We start from the raw sequence: 17,749 nt of genomic DNA, 5'->3' as shown, positions 1-17,749 counted from the left end.
TGATAAGCAACAATTGGTCCCAACTCGGCTTGTTACGGGTTGGCGCATGTGTATTGATTACCGCCAATTAAATGCCAACACTTCCAAAGACCATTTTCCATCACCGTTCATCGATCAAATGCTTGAGAGGCTTACAAAGCATGCTTTTTATTGCTTTCTTGATGGTTATTCGGGATTCTTCCAAATCCCAATTGACCCAAAAGATCAAGAAAAGACCACTTTCACTTGTCCCTACGGAACTTTTGCTTACCGTAGGATGCCTTTTGGTCTTTGTAATGCCCCGGCCACCTTCCAAAGATGCATGATGTCAATTTTTAGTGAAATGATCGAGGAAGAAATGGAAGTTTTTATGGATGATTTTTCCGTTGGTGGAGGCACGTATGAGCAGTGCCTAATGAATTTATCTCGTTGTTTAGAAAGGTGTGAGAGTGCCAACTTGGTGCTCAATTGGGAGAAATGCCACTTCATGGTGGAAAACGGCATTGTTCTTGGCCATAAAATCTCCCAAGCGGGCATCGAAGTCGATGGTGCGAAGGTTGATGTGATCGAGAAGCTTCCTCCTCCCACAAATGTGAGAGAAGTGAGGTCCTTCCTTGGTCATGCCGGCTTTTACCGCCGCTTCATCAAAGATTTCTCTTTGATTGCTAAGCCTCTCACATCTCTCTTGCAACAGGATAAAGAATTTGTATTTGATGAAGCTTGTCATGAGTCATTTTGCAGGTTGAAAAAGGCCCTTTGCACCGCCCCCGTAGTCCGAGGACCGGATTGGTCTCTACCATTCGAGCTAATGTGCGATGCAAGCGACGGGGCCATTGGATCGGTTCTGGGACAAAGAAAGGATGGGAAACTTCACGTTATATACTATTTGTCCAAGACTCTCAATGATGCCCAACGAAATTATACAACTACCGAAAAAGAGTTTTTGGCGGTTATCCACTCATTTGAGAAGTTTAGAACCTACCTCATTGGTTCTAGGACAATAGTGTATACCGATCACTCGGCTCTCAAATATTTGATAAGTAAGAAGGAGGCCAAACCGAGGTTGTTGAGATGGGTGTTGGTCCTTCAAGATTTTGATTACGAAATGAGAGATAAGAAGGGAGCCGAGAACGTGGTGGCGGACCACCTCTCTAGGTTAGGAGCTGCAAGAATACATGAAGACGATTTGCCAATTGAAGATGCCCTAATGGATGATGTCTTATATGCTCTTGAGGCAAAATCGGAGCCTTGGTATGCGGATATTGTGAACTACTTGGCTTGTAGTGCCATACCTCCGGATTTCACTCCTCAACAACATAGAAAGCTCAAGCATGAAGCAAAGAAGTATATATGGGATGACCCCATGTTGTTGAAGAGAGGGGTGGATGGACTCTTGAGAAGATGTGTTCCTAATGAAGAATTCCAAGATGTGCTCTCAATGTGCCACTCATCCCCTTGTGGTGGTCATATGAGTGCTCAAAAGACCGCTTCCAAGGTTTTGCAATGTATGCTCTTTTGGCCGTCTCTATTCAAAGATGCTTGGCAATTTGTTAAGACTTGTGATAGGTGCCAAAGGACAGGGAACATATCACGGCGCGATGAGATGCCCCAAAATCCTATTCTTGAACTTGAAATCTTTGATGTTTGGGCAATTGACTTCATGGGCCCTTTCATCTCATCCCAAGGAAACCGGCACATTCTAGTTGCCGTTGATTATGTCTCCAAATGGGCGGAAGCCGTGGCATCTCCCACCAACGACTCAAGGGTGGTCATCAATTTGTTCAAGAAAGTCATCTTCCCAAGATTCGGTGTTCCTAAGGCAATCATAAGTGATGGAGGCTCACACTTCAAGCACCATGCATTCAACAAGCTTCTTTCAAAGTACGGTGTATCTCACAAGCGAGGCCTTGCTTACCACCCCCAAACAAGTGGTCAAGCGGAGGTCACAAATAGGGAGTTAAAAGTCATCTTAGAGAAGACTGTTGCTAGAACAAGGAAGGATTGGTCCAGTAAGCTCATTGATTCATTGTGGGCATATAGGACCGCCTTCAAGACTCCTATAGGGACTACCCCCTATAAGCTTGTTTATGGGAAGAATTGCCATTTACCCGTAGAGATGGAGCACCGAACGCATTGGGCAATCAAGCAAATCAACTTTGATCTCCACAGTGCGGGTGAGCAAAGGCTTCTAGAGCTTCATGAGTTGGAAGAGCTGAGAATGAATGCATATGACAGTGCAAGCCTCTACAAAGCAAGAACCAAGGCATGGCACGATGCTCGAATTTCCAAGAAGGAATTTGTGGAAGGACAAAAGGTCCTGCTCTACAATTCAAGACTCAAGCTCTTCCCCGGGAAATTGAGATCTAGATGGAGCGGTCCATTTCAAGTGTCCAAAACCTTTCCTTATGGCTCGGTTGAGATTTTCAATGACAAGTACCCTCCATTCAAAGTGAATGGGCAGGGTCTCAAGCCATACTATGAGGGTCAGCTAATTGAGAAGCCAGAAAATTTATCTCTCATTGATGTTTCCAAATCACCATGATTCCGTGTGAAGTACGTCAAGCTAGTGACGTTAAAGAAGCGCTTACGGGAGGCAACCCGGTTTCTAACCTCTTTGATTTTATTTTCTTTCAAATCGCTTGAACTAATCCACCTAACGCTCTTCCCAATCAATTCTGATGCAGGCGTGATTGCGTGTGTCCACGAGGAAAGAAAGGCAAGAGCAAAGCAGAAAAATTAAAAAAGAGAGGAATTTTGAAATTTGTGCTCGGATGAATTCTAAAGAAACAGAACCTCAGCGCGATTTGAACGCGGCTGTAGCGCGATCCGCAGCAGCATTAAAGCGCGGGCGCGCCTGGTTTTGTCGCGGGCGCGCAATTTTTATGAATGAAAATTTCTCCAATTCCAGGGAGTTGGAGCGATTTTATCGCGGCTGAAGCGCGATCCGCAACAGCAGTAAGGCGCGGGCGCGCCTGGTTTCATCGCGGGCGCGCCGTTTTTGTGAATGTAAATTCTCCAATTCCAGGGAGTTGGAGCGATTTTATCGCGGCTGAAGCGCGGCCCGCATGAGCAGTAAGGTGCGGGCGCGCCTGGTTTCTTCGCGGGCGCGCCTGGTATACGCTTGAAAATTACTTCCATTCCAGGAGGCAGGAGCGATTTGGCCGCGATTGCAGAGCGGCTCGCGTTTTAAAGAAGGCGCGGGCGCGTCTATTATTAGCGCGGGCGCGCTGTAGTTTTACTGATTTCCAGGAAGTTGGAGCGATTTAGGCGCGATATAGGAGCGGCTCGCGTTTTCTTTAAGGAGCGGGCGCGCCTTAATCGGGAGCGGGCGCGCCTTTCTGGATTTCAGAAAAAAAAAAATACGGTGGCTTCTTATATTCCCGCAATTTCCAAATCCTCACAAACATAAACCAAACCCTCTTTGCCTTTCTCTCTCTTCGCGGCCGCTCCTCACCACCATAGCCAAGATCATCTTCTTCCACCTTCATAAATCAATCATTCTCAAAATATAAACCACATCAATCATCCTCAAGCTTCAATCAATCATCCTCTCCGTTTGTTCATCTTCAAAGGTAGCAATTGGGCATCAAGGGCACAACCGCAACGAACCCCCCCCCCTTCCTACTCAAATCCTTCACCAAATCGACACCAAAACAGCAATCTTCCGCATAAAGGTAAAGGTATTCGATCTCCTTAGTTAATTATTCTCTTGGATTAATTTTAAGTAAGGATTTTGATTATCTTAGGTTATTAGCGAAATTTGGTTGATTATTGTTGAAATTATTGCTGGATTCTGTTGAACTTGTTGTTGTTGATTAGTATCTTAGGCTATATTCGTTGCGTGGTTGGATTATTATTGCTTGTGAACAGGTACATTGTAGTTTTGTGGAGGTTAAGGGTGGAAATAGCCGGAGTTGGCTTTGAAAAGGAGTGAAAAAAAAAAAAAAAAAAAAAAAAAAAAAAAAGAGGTGGGCAGTCATGAGTCTAAGAATTGGGAAGAAGAGAAAAACTGCAAAGTCGGGACAATCGTCCCAAAACCAAGAGTCAGACCAACCCAATGCCTTACCCACCCTAAAATTTTTACACAAAAGCCACTCCTCCATACACTCGGAAATGCAAAAACGTAAGTTGCGACCTTCTAGACACTACCATCGTGGAGACATGATAAAACTCGGTATTAATGATGATTTGTGGATTCTTTTTTACAACCTTCGATTAGGGTCATTCATAAACTCCTCATTCATGACCTACAAAGAACCCACATTAGAGTTTTTCTCGTCTTTTCAAGTGGATAGTCTAGAAAATGACGACTTTCGAATTTCTTTCCAACTCTTCAACAACCCCCACACCATGTCATTGGCAGAGTTCAACCGAGCCCTCGACCTTCACCCCGATGCCGACATTCACTACCCTCTATATGAGAGCTTTGGGGAGTATAGTGAGTACGCTTGGTGGCGTTCCATTTCAGGCAAAAATGAGTTTTACACCCGGACTTCCTTAGCCAGTGAGATTTGGCACCCTGCCCTTAGGATCCTACACCGTTTATTAGGGTATTCTATCATTCCTAAGCAGGACCTAGGGAAGCTGACTAAGGAAGAGGTCCTTTGCCTATGGATAGCCACAAAGGCAGAGCATGCTCGGAGGTTGAATTTGGGTTTCCTCTTCATGCAAACCTCCCAAGCCATAGCAAAGGGGAAAAAGCCAGGGGAGATACACTGCGGGGCGATGGTCACTAGACTGGCCACCAAATTAGGTTACACTGACCTTCTACCTCTATGCACGGCCGTAGGTAGTAGTGGGGATATTTACCTTGATTTGGACCAGCTTCGCCGTTCTGATTTTATTACCCCCACGGCGAACCCCAATGCTTTTAGGTGGCTAGTTAGAGGAGCCCACCATTGTTTCCTCCCCAAGCCTCACTTCACTTCTCTCACGCGTCAGTCCCCTAATGTGTGGAGAGTTTTGAGAGATAGCGGGCGAGTGCCCGATGTCGATGGGGACGATGAGGTTGGAATGGGTAATGAGAAGGAGGTTCAGGAGGAGGAGCAGCAGCAGCAGCCGGTTACCCAGCAACCCGCAGGTACAGGTACATTTCAGCTATCTGATATAGCTAGGCAGTTGCAGGCAATTTATGAGTCACAGCAAGGCCACCATCTGCAGCAGCAGGCCCTCTATGACTCCGCTGTGGATAGAGGAGAGATTGCCCCCCCCGTGAACTACCCCAATTGGCCGCCTCAGCACGGCCCTGTTCCTTCTTGGGGGGGGGACAATCTCCCCACTTACCCCTACTGGCAAGGTCCTTCCGAGCCTAGTAGGGAGCTCCGCAGCTTCCCAGAGGATGGGCAGTACGATTATCGTGTGCCCGGCGGGTGTGACTTTAGAGGGGACCCTGCGTACCCCTATGCACATCCTGATCACCCCGCCCCTCTGTACTCTCAATCCGAGGACACTCCCTCTGACCCTTTGCCTAGTTGGCAAGAGGATCTTTACAGAGGTCACTACGGTTGGCCGCCGGGCTTTGACGGTGGTTGGGGCCTTTTCGGCCCCCCTAGTGGCTTCACTTATGACAAGCCGCCACGTCGGTCTGGCTCACCTAGTGAGCCCGGCTCTAGTGGCCAGTAGGCTGCGTCCTTGAGTATATCTCTCTCCCTTGTTTTTGTACGCTTATTTTGATGAGTTGGAGATATACTCTTGGTAGGGAGTGACTTGGTTGGGAATCTTACTTGCTCGCCTGCCGGTCTTTCATTGTTTTCCCTGTACCTTCATGCTGCTGATTCTACTGAGTTACATGACTGTTTTCTTTGGTTGACTTTGCCCCTGTTCACTAATACTGTTGATGAGTTTTTGATATGGTTTTGATGATGATGCTGCTTTGGGGACGCTTCTCTCGGTTTGATGGATACCGCTGAGTCCGGCCCCCGTTTTCCCTGTCGATAATGATGATTACTGGTATTCGCCAACATGGCGATTCACCAGTGCAGGTATGTATTTATGGCTTGATGATTTTTGAGGTAATGTTGATTTTGGTGAAGATCTAGAAATTTTGTCAAGGGTAGATTAGTTTATAGCGAAAAAAAAAAAAAAAAAAAAAAAAAAAAAAAAAAAAAAAATTAATTTGACTTGCGTTCTTGAATGTCTTTATTCCTAAGGATTAAGAGTTTCCGCGTTCTTGGATTGCCATTGGTTGACTCTAAGATATGTCTATGCTAAGGTAGTTGCTAGAACTCGTAAGGCCCACCGAACCCAAGTTCACTTGTTTGTGGTAAGATGGCGTTGCCCTCTTTGGGGGATTTGAAGCCCTAAAGGTAGTTTTTGTAACCCATGTCAGATTTATTGTTCAAGCCTCCACCACTTATTGTATGAGCGGCATAGGATCCTTACCAAGGCATGCTTCGATCGAGAACTTGTTGTCTAGCTACCCGAGATCGCGACCGAACTATATCTAAGGACGATAAAAGCATTTTCTTCGGTGACTATTTTGCTTTTCTAGGTTTATCTTTCCTTTTGTTGCTTCTTGATAAATTATATTTTTTTTTTCTTTTTGCGTTTGCCCCTTGCTAGCCATGATTGAGCCTGCACCTCTTTGTTCATAAACACATTCAAACCCCATGACCTTTTGTTTCACTTTTCGCCCAATGACTTGTGAAGTTTGAGACATGATAGTTTGTAATGATTTAAAATCGGAAAGTTGCAAGGTGATGGTTTGGAATTTGAAATAACAAGCAAGGACAATGGAAGTTCCCCATAAAAAAAAAAAAAAAAAAAAAAAAAAAAAAAAAAAAATTGTATATAGTTTGAGCATTGAGGGCACTGCTCATTTCAAGCTTGGGGGAGAGGTTCTACGCATTTTGTATATACTTTTGTGAGTTTGTGCTGAATAAGCTTGGGGGAAGATGTATTTTGTTTGGAAATTGGTGATATTCTACTTTGTTATGAGAATTGGCGACATCTTCTGCTTCACAATTAGGATTTACCACCAAATTTTCATATATACTTATTTTATTTTATTTATTTATTTATTTATTTCTTTCCTCACCCTTACCTCCTAGCCTGCATTACAACCCTAAGTCCTTTTAACTTGGATTGGTTGAGTCACTAGTCGGTGGAGGGAGCTAGATTTCAAGCATATGGAGAGAGCATGACTTGGTAAGATGTCGGGTCACCCTTGTTTCATTTGTTCCGGCTCCTTCGTGGAGTCATGAGATACTACCTTGAAGGGTGGATTTGAATCCAGATGAGGGAACGCGGTAAGAATGTATGGAATGCGGGTGGAGTGGAGCATATTAGAGTTCTCTATGCTTAGAATAACTTATCTTTCAATCAACCATTGGCATCCAAAAATGTGTTTACTCTTAGTACCTAGAAAGATTGTCATCCATCTATGCTTGTTTGTAGTTGATTTTCTTCTTTATTTGCTCCTTTGTTTTGGTTTGTCTTGAGCATGTCGCCAAGAGTTGTGGGTTAAACTCTTTGGAAACCCCCACGAAAGCATACTCGTCCTCATTGGCGACTTTGAGGTTTAAATGGCTTGTTGTTTATGTTAAAAACAACCGTGATTCCTACGAAAGTGAGTTAGTGTAAATTCCTTCCCCCCCTCTTTTTATTTTATTTTATTTTATTTTATTTTATTTTATTTTTATTTATATTGCTTGTGTTTGGATAATCGTTTCTCAATCTTCTTTGCCTTTAGCTTTGCTCGAGGACGAGCAAAGGTCTAGCTTGGGGGAATTTGATGAGTGACATTTATGTCGCTCTTAGGATAGTCTTTTCTAGTAGTTTTAGTAATAATTCAGTTCATTTTAGTATGTTTTTGCTATGATCCTCCTATTTCGAGTATTCTACCTTTGTGGCGCGTAATGTGTATTCATGTATGTTTTTGCTATGACATCTATAGAGCGCGGGCGCGCTGATGAGTGGGATCAACCATTAAATACCCTCTTTGGAGCGGGCGCGCATTTCTAGGAGCGGCCGCGCCATCATTTAACGCGCGGGCGCGCCACTGTTGGGCGCGGGCGCGCCTCTCTGCTGCTGATTCAAATCCCGATTTCAGCCCAAGTTAAAAAAAAAAAAAAAGAGGCAAAAACGGCTAAGGGGGGAGGAAAAGATAAAAAAAAAACTAGCATAGAAACCCAAGGAGAGAGCTCAAAAATATCAATTTCTAGGTCTTTGTTTTAGAAAAATTTTGTATTGAACAATCATATAGCTTTTAGTGTAATTCTCATTGTCTATCAACATTAGTTTTACTTTTAGTTTTTGAAGAAGTAATTTTGCAACATTGATGTATGGTCAAGCATGGAGATTGAAGATTGAATGATGTGTGGCTCTTTATTTGGATTTCAATGAAGGTTTTGGTATATTTCTCTATTGTCTCTTGCTTTTATGATTAAAGCTTCTACTCTTGTTAATTTAGTTGATAAAAACTTTGTCTTTCTTACCATTTCATTGGTTATAATGTTGCTTAGCATGATTGTAGTTGTAGTTATGACTAGTGAGTAGTTTCTTGTTGCTAGGGGTTTGGTGAAGATATACTTTGAGTTTGATGTATGTTAGGCTAGGTTAATTTGGAATATTTGTGATTAAATCTTCCTTGTGCTTATACTTATTAGTCACTCCATGTTTATGGCCATATGCATGTTGTGGTTGAATGACGTGAACTAAATCGTGACGATAGTGCGATTTAGGAATAGTCATTAGGTGATTGATTATTGCATGACCTTAGCTTGTATGCCTTACGACGATAGTGTGAGCGTATGTTAGCTAGGAAGGCTCTTAATCCCGATAGGTGATTAGAGAGTATTCTTGATATTGCCTTGTATGAGTCGCTTGGGTTACATGTAAACCTATTTTCCGATGCCTAACTTCGTTGAAATCAAAGCATGTTTGATCCTTCCCCCTAGTACCTATTTTAATTGTTGTTCTATCCCCTTTAGTCATTACTTTACCCACCACACTTCTTGATCGAATTAGATTAACATTAGGAGATAAATAGCGGTGCTTAATCGTTTCCCTGTGTTCGACCCTTAACTTGCCTCTATACTCTTTTAGTTGCATGTTTAGGACTACAAATATCATTTGATAGAGGTGTCTTAGTGACGACCTAAAATACCGCCTGTCAGTATATTTTTCCAATTTACTTCTGTTTTATCAATGTTCTTTAAAAAAACAAAAACCCCCAATTCCCAAACCCTAACCCGCGCGCACAGCACTTTGCCAATTCCTCCATATTTACTTCCCATTGCTTAGATCTTCATCACACTCACTAAAAATTGTTCCTCCTTTTTTCTTTTAACACTTTTACGCAGTAAATTGATCGTATTTAAGGTATGTATGTAATTTAACTATTTTACTTGTTTTTGATGTTTTTTGGGAATTCATGTTTGTAGTTTACAATTTATGTTCTATATTATTGTTCAAGTATGCGATATAAGTATAAATACATAATAAATTGTTGTTTAATAATTGAAAGTAAATATATTTATATGTATGTTGTTTAATTTCAAATCAAGTATATGAAGCATACATTATTCTTCAAGTATGTAGGTTTTTTTTTTTTGCTAAATATGAATATTTTAGTGTGTAATTATGTAATTTAAGTATGTTTACAAACTACATTGTTGAATTACGTACATTTAAATATATACTACATTGTTTCTTAACTAGGTAAATAAGTACATCGTTGAACACTACGTTATATATACGCTTAGCGTGAGGATTTAATGGAATCATTGTGGTTTTAGTTGTGTTGTGTATTTGTGTCATCTAATATGTGTTCCGATTATTATGTACTTCGAGACCCTATAAAATGGAGATGTTCCCACCTGGGGAACGACATTCACAAACATTCAGTGAGAGCATTAATTGCAGAATTAAACCACACTTGAGAGTTTACACTCGGATATTGAGGTTGTTTGCTATATCCGGATGATCATTTCTCTTCAAAGTGAAACCTGATCCCATTTACATTCCGCACTTTTTACATTCGAACACGTTCTAACTTGATCGTCGAAGGCAGAACCCCACCCAACCGGAGTCTCCGTTGTTTTGCAGGTACAGGTGCCTAAAGTCCAGTCTTGGAATTGTAACTCTCCCGCAGGACATCAAAAAACCCCGAAACATTTGGCGCCGTCTGTGGGGAGAGTACTTGTAAGATGGCTTCACTAGAACTTGTACCGCCTCCTAGCGAGAAACAGCCTATGGCCGACGCTCAGGTCTATACGGACCAAGACACTGATGACGACTTTGAGGTCGAAACATATGTGGCTGCCGATGGATCACTCAGAACAAGACGCACTAGTCCCATAGAAAGAAGGGAATGGGGCGATGATCAAGTAGGTCCAAGTCAACCATCCGGACAGCCATCTGGACAACTCCAGGCGGCAGAAGGCACAGCCCCAATCACCCGAGATGAACTCATGAGATTCATGGCAAGTTTCAAGGGGGGGATAAAGGACCTCATCGATAAAAAGTCGGTTGGCTCTAACAAGGAGCAGTCGGTCAAGAAGCCTTCCCATTTTGGGAGGAACAAGTTTGTCAAGGACCGAGAACCTACTCCGCATCCTAAATCAAAGGAGGGGAAGCAGCCCTTGATCGATCTTACAAAGATTCGATTTCCTGAGACAAGAACGAGGAAGGTCATTCGGCACGTTCAGCCGGATGGCACAAAGAAGAATTATTCTGATGCCCGGATGTTAATCTAGTAAAAGAAGAGTCAACAGATGTCTGAGTCAGCTTCAGCGTCGAGTTACCCAGACAGCTTTTAGAATACCTCAATAAGGTATTCCCAATCAAACCGAGAAGGTCAGTCGGGCAGCCTGTCCATCCACTCTGGCCCTCAGATAATCCATTCGGCTCCGTATGTGCCTCAGCAACCATACATGCAGCCGACCCTCTTTGGGGTGTAGGCGGCACAAAACGTCCAACCTTTGGACTAGCAACTCCGTCTGCTAAGGCTTGGGGAACAACCCTCTGCATTCTCCAAGGAAATAACCGATGCTGCACAGCTGGCCAAGGTTAAAAATGTTCTAGTAGGTACCTATGATGGTACCACCAATCCGGAAGATCACCTTATGGCTTACACCAACCTTATGTATTTATAAGGGCTAGATGATGTCGCATGGTGCCGATGCTTCCCGGCCACATTGAAGGGCGTCGCCCAACAATGGTTCGGCAAATTGCCAGCCGGATGCATCAACAATTTCAAGACGCTTGCGTACTTGTTTGCGTCCAACTTCTCTATGAACATCCCTGCTAAGAAAACAAGTCTGGACTTGGGTGCCATTCAGCACGGAGATAGAGAAGGGCTTCAGTCATATATCAGGCGGTTCGATCTGTTGAGAATTCAAATTCAAGGGTTGTCTGATGAAGTGGCCTATACAGACTTTTTTAAAGGTCTGAAAGACGGGTCAGCCTTTAAGTTCGACCTCGTCAGAAAAAGGGTTGCTGCCCTTCAAGAGGCGTTGATGGAAGCGGACGCCTATATACAGGCGACCGAACTCTACAACATCAGTAAGCAGTCGGACTCAAAGCGGTCTGACAAAAAAAAAGTCGGCCATCATAGCCGGCTAAGAAAGAAGAGAATAAAAAGAGAAAAGAAGTCTGGGCGGCCGACACCTCTGAGCAGCCGTCCCAGAAGAAAAAGAAAGAATCTAAACCATACACCCCCAAGTATGAGCTTAACAAAGATTATTACTCCATCCTCATGGAAATAATATACCGGGTGACCATTAAGAAGCCGGTTGCGACTACTATAGTATCAAGTGGCTGCTGGATCGTCTTGCTGACAAAGGAGTGCTTAAGTCTTATATTCTGAGGTCTAAGGTTACTCTGCAAACTAACCATGGGCAGTCGTCCAAAAAGAAGCCTCAATTGGCTAATAGTTCGGACATTGATGAAGAACTGATCTATACAATTGCAGGCGGCTTTGCTGGAGGCGGCCCAACCATTCGGGGTACCAAGGACTACATCAGGCGGCTGGATGTCAGGTCGGTTGATGAGGGGCAAGCGTCCAAGGATATTTTCCCTAAAGTTATCATCACTGAGAAAGATAGGGGCAAGATCAGGAGACCGCATGATGACCTCATTGTCATCGAGTGCCAAGTGGCCAACCAAAAGCTAGGCCGAATCCTCATAGACACTGGCAGTTCCTTTAATCTTACCATCCATAAGTTCTTGGCAAAGCTTAAGTACAAGTGAAAGCATGCACAAGGTATCTCACCCCTTAGTTGGTTTTGGGGGTGGGGTTGTGCAACCGGTAGGCCGGATAGATTTAACCATACAGCTATGGGAAAAGGGAGGAGGACGTCACATGGTTGTCCGTTTCTTAGTCGTTGAAGTGCTGACGGCCTATAACTTGATATTGGGTCGTCCCACTCTAAACGAATCCAAGGTTGTTATAATTCCTTCCCTTATGCTCCTTAAATTTGAGAAAGATAACGGATCTGTCGGCTTCCTGAATGGAGACCAAAAGACGGCTAGAGAATGTTATCTCTCTAATGTCTAACCCACTGTAGGCGCATCCGGCCAGGGTGACAAACCAATAGACCTAGATGAGGTCAAAGAAGATGTGCCTGCTCCCATAGCAGGTGGCAAAAAGAGAAAGGTCGGCCAGCTGGTGGCCATTGAAAAATAAAAACAATAGCAATCATTGACCGGGGAACGGTCGGATGAACTCCGTCCCCAGCCGGCTGGTGAACACATTGATATTGCTTTGGATGACACACGGCTAGAGCGAACTGTTAAGGTTGGGACGACAGCTTTAGCAAACTTGGGTGCAGACTTGCACAATTTATTAAAAGAATTCAAAAACATTTTTGCCTTTGAAGTAGAAGAGATGTCAGGCATAAGTCCGGATCTTGTTGTTCATAAACTTGTTGTGGATCCCAAAAAGAAGTCGATTAGGCAAAATAAAAGGAACCATGGTGAAGAAAGAAGTCAGGCGGCAGCCGCCGAGGTAAAAAAGCTGCTTGATGTTGGGTTCATTCAGCAATGTTACTTCTTAGATTGAGTTGCCAATGTCGTGCTTGTCAAGAAGTCGAATGGTACCTGGCACATGTGTGTTGACTACACAGATTTAAACAAGGCATGTCCCAAGGATAGTTATCCTCTACCAAAGATTGACAGTTTGGTCGATTCTACAGCCAGCCATGCCTTGATGAGTTTCATGGACACCTATTCAGGTTTCCATCAGATACCCTTGTGGAAGAAAGATCAAGAGAAGACGACATTCGTCATTGATCAGGGGTTATTCTACAATACAATGATGCCGTTTGGTTTGAAAAATGCGCCTGCTACTTTCCAACGAATAATTAATACAGTCTTCATTAATCAAATTGGGAGGAATGTAGAGGCGTACATTGATGACATGATAGTCAAATCCAAACTACAAGCGGACCATCTTGCTGACCTCCGAGAAACATTCGCCACACTCAGGCGACACCATGTCATGCTCAAACCCAAGAAGTGTGTTTTTGGTGTTGAGTCTGGGAAATTTCTCGGATTTCTGATTAATTAAAGGGGGATAGAGGCCAACCCAGAAAAAATACAGGCGGTCATAGACATGCAGTCGCCCCGCACTGTAAAAGAAGTTCAAAAGTTGATAGGTTGTTTGGCGGCATTGGTGGAAAAAGAAAGCTGCCTAACTGCTCTGCCATTTTGTATGTACGTACATTTTGGTGGAGTACGTACATTTTGGTGGAAAAAGAAAGCATGAAGAACTAATTAAGTATAAATTATACATGTGAGTAGCATGTTACTAGATTATTAGTCATACGATACTTTGACAGTAAACTTACTCTCATGTAGCAAAGCTCCATATGAGAGTATTAGGCGGCAACCCACTATTACAAATAGGTTCACGTATTCATGCATGAGAAGAATATAGCATGCATTTTGAAAGCTTGCTTGAGCTCTCATGAGACGGTCAGTAAGGTGAAACTCCTAAAAGACTAAGCTTCTCATGCATAGTGTCGGCCATGATTGAGCTTAGTTGAACGGCAATCAAGCCAAACAATGAAACAAGGGTCAAACGGTATTGAAGCCCAGCTATATATAAGCGGCTCTAATGTCGAGTCGAATGGGTTCATGTGCGTACCCATTGTCGTCCAAGAGCTCTCTTGTAAGCATAAGACACAAGCGGCATTATAGAGAGAGCATCACAAGAGGCGGATTATACATGTTCCAGCAAGACTAATGGCTAGCCTCCTGTTGAGTTTAACACTCAAGCGACATTAAAGTGGCCATGCTATCGTTATCAATGGGGTCAGCCGGCAGTTAGTGGCCGGATGACCATGAAGATAGTGAGCGCAGCATGCATGAGAAAAGCGGTCATTAAAGCCGACCAACCATTGAGGCTTGGTTGAATCAATGGAGTCATCCGGCACTATCCTTGCCGAGAGGGGCTCCAACAATTATGGCTCGGTATTCGATGGCTGAGTTACTATAAATGCCAAGCAAGATGCGACTCTTGCGTAAATAAAGGTACACCACTTGTGTAAGTTAGCATAGGCGACGGAGCTAAATTGAAAGCATACTCCCTCAATTTTTTGTTCGAAAGTGGTTGTTGAGTTATAAGCATCCGGCAATGGTGATTTGGTGTGCCAACTTGAAAACCAAAATCAAGAAAGTCGGTTGTGTCTATACGAGTTAAGCCATGAACTGTCCGGATGGCCGGCACTATCGAGCTACTCCTCTATTACTTTGATAAGCTTTTCCTTATTAACATAGGCGGCAAAGCTCCATTTGAGGGAAGTTGCGAGCTCCATATGAGCAACTACTCAAGTAAATTGTCATGTGACAGGCGGTATTTTAGGTCGTTACTAAGATACCTCTATCAAATGATATTTGTAGTCCTGAACATGTAACTAAACGAGTATAGAGGCAAGTTAAGGGTCGGACACAGGGAAACGATTAAGCACCGCTATTTATCTCCTAATGTTAATCTACTTCAATCAAGAAGTATGGTGGGCAAAGTAATGACTAAAAGGGATAGAATAACAATTAAAACAAGTACTAGGGGGAAGGATCAAACATGCTATGAATTCAACGAAGTTAGGCATCGGAAAATAGGTTTACATGTAACCCAAGCAACTCATACAAGGCAATGTCAAGAATACTCTCTAATCACCTATCGGGATTAAGAGCTATCCTAGCTAGCATACACTTGCAGTATCGTCATAAGGCATACAAACTAAGGTCATGCAATAATCAATCACCTAATAACTATTCTTAAATCACACTATCGTCATGATTTAGTTCAAGTCACTCAACCACAACATGCATATGGCCCTAAACATGGAGTGGCCAATAAGTATAAGCACAAGGAAGATTTAATCATAAATATTCCAAATTAACCTAGCCTAACATACATCAAACTCAAAGCATACCTTCACCAAACCCCTAGCAACAAGAAACTACTCACTATCCATAACTACAACTACAATCATACTAAGAAACATTATAACCAATGAAATAGTAAGAAAGACAAGGTTTTTATCAACTAAACTAACACAGGTAGAAACTTTAATCATAAAAACAAGAGAAAATAGAGAAATATACCAAAAACTTCATTGAAATCCAAGTAGAGAACCATACATCATCCAAGCTACAAGCTTGACCATACATCAATCTTGCAAAATACTTCTTCAAAAACTAAAACTAATGTTGATGGGCAATGAAATTACACTAAAAACTATCAAGATTCTTTAATACAAAAGTGGCTAAAACAAAAACCTAGAAAAAATTCCTCAAAAGCTCTCCTCCAAGGTTTCTATGCTAAAGTATCCTTATGATAGAATGTTTTCCAAAGTTAGCCGTTTTTCCTCCCATTTGTTGATTGGACTGAATTCGGGATTTGAATCAGCAACAGACAAGCGCGCCCGCGCCCAAAAAAGTCGCGCCCGCTCCTAGAAATGTGCGCCCGCTCCAAAGTGGGTATTTAATGGTTGGTCCAGCTCATCAGCGCGCCCGCGCTCAAGGGAGGTGCGCCCGCGCTTAAAGGTGGCGCGCTCGCTCCTCTGGTGGCGCGTCTGCGCCATTTGTCTGGTCTGGAATTCTTCCCGTTTTGCCCTTGTTCCTTCCATCTCCGAATCAACGGCGTACACCTACAATCATGGAACAGGAAGGCAAAGCGTAATACAACGAAAGGGGAGGGGAGTATAGACTACCTAAACCACATGAATACACATTACGCACCACAAAGGTAGAATACTCGAACTAGGCGGATCATAGCAAAAACATACTAAAATGGACCGAATTATTACTAAAACTACTAGAAAAGACTACCCTAAGAGCGACATAAATGTCACTCATCATCATGCTTGAGCAATTTTTATGAACGAGTTGGATAGTATCGAGTGTTCAGCTCACAATATGGAAAAAATGTTAAGTATGTTTTTCAAGAGCAACCAGCACGCCCTAACTCCGTAATCACAAACGGCAACTATGCGTAGAGATCGACATAAGGAATCCCTCAGCTCCACAAATCCAAGCGACAAATATGTCGACTCAAATTATCAAGCAAAGCCTCTTGTGACTATAAGAAACAACCGGCATTATCACGCGTGAGTGAGATGGCCTTTGAAGCTGACAACATTTGAGAGCCTGTGTGTGAACACAAGCGTGAGGTGACACTTGAATGCCACCTAACATTATTTATCGCTGGATGATCATGAAGGATGGGCAAGCAATCTCACCTTGTGAGAGTAGCCGAGCAACATTCAAAAGCATACCCATAAGAGTAATTTAACTCTATCTTTCTAAACGGCTAAGAATTGCCAAGGTCATCTAATGATTGTTAAATGCAAGCGGCATGAAATGGTATGGGTATTGTACCGAGTGTATGGCTGGATAGCCTTGCCGCATGTATATGGGTTGACACATTGTCGTCTAGCATTTGAATTTGAACATGAAAACAAGCGACATGGTAAAAAACCGCCCGGTATAGGGGCTTGTTCTCGCTCAATGGAATGCCGAACGGCCAGCATTCAAAGAAAGCTACCAATGCAAGAGCTTGAGGAAGTAAATCATTATGATTATATGTATATACAACTCAACCTCAAGTTTGTCTCTTGTGAGTTTAAGACACAATCGACATTATACATGGCCAGCTCTTATTAGCCGAGAAGTTGAGATGTTGATCAAGGCATCCGGCCATGGTGCCGAGTAGCATGCCGAGGGCTCGCGTACAGACAGCAAGCATAGCTTGCATAATTGATAGCCTTGAGGTACCACTTAAATGGATGGTCTTTTAAGTTTGACCATCATTATCATATATACATATATGTATTATGAAAACATCATCTACTTAAAATTATTGTTGCACATGAAGTGTCGTCCAACTACATATACACTAAGGTAGTGAGCTGCATAGTCATCCGCACTATATATATGAAATATAGGCGGCAGCGTAGTGCGTTGAATAATAGCTAAAACTCACTAAGATAGTTGAGTGGAAAAATGTACCAAGTTCCTCCATATCTAGCTATCTAAAGACAAGCATGAGTTGTTAAACGACATGAATGCCGAACAACAAATAAAGCTCATATTCGCATAAACTTAGCAAGGCGAGCAAGCGACATCAAGATATTTTATCTATTGGTGTCAGCCGACACTTGATGAGAAAAATAGTGAGTTGGTCTTCAATACCGTATCACCCTTGAAGCAGCTTATTTACGTGAAGTTAGTTGGGTTACCATACAAAATTACAAATCATTGTTATGATTACTACTGTATTATTCAAAAAAAAAAAGCGCCAGGGTGATAACTGATAAGCGAC

Source organism: Chenopodium quinoa, unplaced genomic scaffold, assembly GCF_001683475.1.
Source record: "Chenopodium quinoa cultivar QQ74 unplaced genomic scaffold, ASM168347v1, whole genome shotgun sequence".
Taxonomy (NCBI): domain Eukaryota; kingdom Viridiplantae; phylum Streptophyta; class Magnoliopsida; order Caryophyllales; family Amaranthaceae; genus Chenopodium; species Chenopodium quinoa.
Note: the sequence above shows the minus strand (reverse complement) of the source record.